The sequence below is a fragment of the Lactuca sativa genome, chromosome 9, assembly GCF_002870075.4.
Source record: "Lactuca sativa cultivar Salinas chromosome 9, Lsat_Salinas_v11, whole genome shotgun sequence".
In the NCBI taxonomy this organism is placed as follows: domain Eukaryota; kingdom Viridiplantae; phylum Streptophyta; class Magnoliopsida; order Asterales; family Asteraceae; genus Lactuca; species Lactuca sativa.
Window position 1 is genome coordinate 24,081,104 of NC_056631.2, and position 4,606 is coordinate 24,085,709.

Here is a 4,606-nt window from a genome sequence, read left to right on the forward strand (position 1 = left end):
CTTGGGAGATGTTGGAATGACAATTTTTCATTTAATCGATATTTGAAAATTGGGTTGTTACAAGTTGTTATCAGAGCATTGTTTAAGAAAATTAGGTGTTTGAATAAACACTTAAGCTTAGACGGAAGGAACGAGAGGTAATCAAACGACTAAATTAGACCACATATCTCTTGTAGGTATCATGTCTTCAAGGAGATCTAGAAGGTTTGCTAGGGTCACCCCGGAGGAAGAACAAATTCCAGTTGGAGCTTATGTTAGAGCACCGGGAGATTTATCGAAAACTCCATTGATCCCTAATGTGAGTCGTGGACGTGGCCAATGAAGAGGAGGAGGCAGGGGTAGAGGAAGAGGGCGAGGAGCTGTAACAGCACCGATAGCTGCATAGTCTGGCCAGGGTAGCTCCGACTCCCAACGCGGTTGAGGTTGAGATCGCGGAAGGGGCCCGGCGACAAACATGATCACTAGAGAAGAGTTGGTTGATGAGTTTGCTCGGGTGATACACGCTACCTTGCCAGATGTAGTTTCTCAAGCATGAGATGCAATAATTAGTGAGTACCAAGGTAACTTGGGCGGAGGTGAAGAAAACTACGAGTGTAGTACACCAAATACAAATCCCGACCCAAACATTGCACAACCATCAAGGCACATTACAACCATGATCGTAGGGGTTGTAGTTACAAGACGTTCATGAATTGTAAGCCACCCATATTTAATGGAGAAATTGATCCTGTTTTGTCATCAACATGGATCATGGAGATCGAGAGAACATTTGATACTAGCAAATGTGCGGATGAGGACAAGGTGATTTATGCTGCAACAATGTTAACGGGGGAGGCAATACATTAATGGGGCATGGTGAAGGAAGTTAAGGGGCATGAGGCGGCCAAGAAGATGCCGTGGGATGAGTTTCTAAGAATCTTTAAAGAAAAGTTTTTCCCTCGAACAGTGGTTAAGCATTTGGAGGAAGAATTATTGAGGTTGGAACAATGGAATATGACTGTGAGAGAGTACACCACTAAGTCCACGGAGAAAGCTAGGTTTGCCGAATTTTACATGTCTACAGAAGAAAGGAGGGTGGAGAGGTATATTTGGGGACTAAAAACCGCCATTTATGAATTTGAAGAAATTCAGAAACCAGGTACCTTCCAGTCTGCTGTAGATGTCGTAGAAGGCCGGGAGCGGGAAAAGAATCATCAAGGTAAGAATAAAGATTTAGGAAAAAAGGAAGTTGGAAAGTTCAAATACAAACTCAAAGAAAGGCAAGTCTTGTAGTTTAGATCATAACTATGAGCAACAGTATGGGAGAGAACAATGTACTATATGCAAACGGTTCCATAACGGGAGTGTAATATGAGCCAAAGAACTTGCTATAAATGTGGAAAGATAGGATATATCGCTTCAGATTGTAAAATAGGGAAGGTATGTTATGGGTGTGGGTCCCCAGATCACATCAGGTCAAACTGTCCCCAGAATAAGGGTAATAATAACCAACACATGATGGTAGAGAAAGAGAATCGATCAGGAGATGAAAAGGCAGAAACAACAAGAACAAAAGGCAGGGCTTTCCTTATGACAACCCAAGAAGCTCAGGATACGCCGATATAATGATAAGTATCTTCTCAGTAAGCTCTATCCATATGTGGATGATATTTTAGTTCGAGTGCAAACATTTTTTTTTCTTTCTTTACTTTTTGTAAATGCCTGGATTGGAATGTTAAAGTTTCTCTAGAAATAATAGAGACTGACAATGACCAAAGTAAGAGAGGATTTTGATTATTGTTTGATTGAAATAGACAGTTGTTTTCACCTCTAAAACTTATACTTGTAGCACCATGAGGTTTTGATATCGTGATAGGAATGGAGTAGTTGTCGAAAATCATGCTAACATAATTTGTAGTAGGAAAACTATTCAGACGTGGGTACTAAATGGGGGGGGGGGCATGATATTGTATGTATACAAGTTGTAAGGGAGTTCTCGAGAGTCCTATTGGTTAGCACCAACAAGTATGAAAGAATTTATGTATACGTTGCAAGACCTGTAAGGTTTTATTTGACACAGTACATCATCGTGGGGTGCACAGATGTTGTTCGTCACAAAGAATGATGGGACGATGTAAATATGCGTAGATTACCAAGAGTCAAAGAGCGTGTAAGATCTTACTGACTACAAGAGTGTCAATTTCATGTTTCATCAGATATGATTGAACATGAGACAACAAGATAAGTGGAAATTCTAAGAGACTGTGACTATGAGGTATTATGTCACCTAGGGAAGGATAACAATGTCACTTATGCTCTAAGTCATAAGTTAAAGAAGAAATCAAACAAGATTTAAAATGATGAGAATTGATGTAAATGTCAGTTTACTGGGTGGACTGGAGAAGAGTAAAAAAGAATCCATGGAAGAGGATAAGTGGAAAGTTTTTAGATTTGTTTAACTTGTGTATGATGACACATTTAACGGGGACATGGGTGTATGATAGTCGGGAACATAATTGGTGTGTTGAGACCAACTGGAGATAGGATTTGAGAAGTTACTCATTTCCTTGGATATTTAAATGCTTGAGCACAACGAACAGGTCGTGCCAAGTGGGAAGGGAAGTGGGCCATTGGTTCTTCCTCTGGATATAAAAAATGTTCCTTTAAATTGTGTCATTGGGTGAAATATACTTGCAGGAAAAGTTATTAATGAGATCGTTCGCTTGTCTATTTATGATCAGAACAGAACCTTAGTTTCATGTCATCGGTTTGGAAGAGATTACAACGAGAAATAGATTAACTAGTCAACAAGTTAAGGAATGTGGAGATACAACTCATGAAAGCTCAGTGAAAGTAACATAAAGGGGTCAGAGGCGACATGCGAAAACGTATGAGATAAGAAGACCAAATACCCTTAATATGTTGTTTAGTTCAAATTCCGAGGACAAAATTTTTGAAGGGGAGAAGTTTGTGATAACTCAAATTAAAATAAATATATAAATATATAGTATAAATATATTACTATAATTATGATTAAGGAATTAATTTGGAGTAAATATAGAAATTATGGAATTTTAATTCCAAAACCCATTACTTGATTAGAGTCATAAATTTGGACTTTGGGTTAACTAGAAAGGTTACAAACTTGAGAATTATAAAAGGCATGAGAAATAGAGTGGAATACCCAAAAAAAACTGCAAGAAAGGTTAGAGAAACAAAATAGAAATCGGGGTTGAAGTTCGTGAAGGTTTTCGGAGCTATCTAGAAAATTAAGGTATGATTCTTTGATTTTAGCTTGGTATGGTCCTTAATTAGTCTTGGTTCTCTATTACGTGTTTAGGTTCCACATAGTGTCTGAGTTTGACCAATCATTGATCTAATCGATGGAAATTTGAAATGATAAAATATTAGATAATAAAAGCTTACATGATTTGAATTGATTTCTGAAAATTGTTTATTGTTATATGTTAGTAAATGTGGAGAAAATAAATGGTGGTTTTATATAATTATTTAGGTTTAATTTGGAAAACACATAGAGCTCTAGCAATTCAATAATGACAGAAAAGAAAAACAAAAAGAAACCGGTAAAGAGGAAGATGTATTCGAATTTGTTTGTTTTATAAGTATTTGAATTAGAAGAAAGAAAAACGAAAATAAAAAGAAATAAATATTGCCACCTCGATGGGAGTAGCATTTAAGAAAATGGAGTATCATAGCCTTCTTTCACATCTTTTTACTAAACACTAACTGGAATTTATAAAACTAGTCCCTAAAGTTTTGATAAACTGTTGGGTATTATTTCTAGATAATAGTTCAACATTTTATTTCTTTGTATTGAAAAACTTAAGTTACAAGAACGGTCCTTATAGTTTTAATAGTTTACTAACTTTCATTAATATTACTTTTATTATTATCTTTAAAACTATAAGTCTCCATGTTTTATTGATTTCATTTTTATATGAGTATTGATTTTTAAGGAGAAACTTTGTGTTGGAAATGTAAGGATAAAAAGAAGAAAACATATATATTTACACCAAAATATTTCAAACTTTTTAATTAATGTAAATGAATAATTATTAGTTGGCCGAACAAGACATCTAGACAGTTGAACCAAAATAACTTATAAGATGTTTTCTAGGATTATAAACTTGGAAAATTTGTTGGTGGAATATAGGTTGCAGGTTAGCAACAAAGTTTTGGTTAGGACTTATCGGTTGCAAGGTGAGTTTTTCGTGTTCTGTGGTTGCTCGCACATAAATGTTTATCATGTGGGTTATATGCGTTTTTTATTATTTATTAACAGTATGTTTTACGATAAGTATGGTTGTGTGCAAATGTTATTTTAAGTTGTTTATCTATTGTGCGTTTTTTTGGTGACATGTTTAGTGGGAACTGGTGGTTGTTTAATCGTCGTGATCATGACGGATATGTGTGATCGGCGGGGATGAGAATTAAGAATCATACTCATTTCCTTGGATATTTAAAATACTTGAGTAAAATGGATGATGAGTTGTCTCAAAGAGAAGGGAAATGAACCTTCGGTTCTTTCTCTGGATAATTAATCGTTTTCCTAAATTATATCGTTGGGTGATATGTTTTGTTATATGAATTATTAAATATATATGAT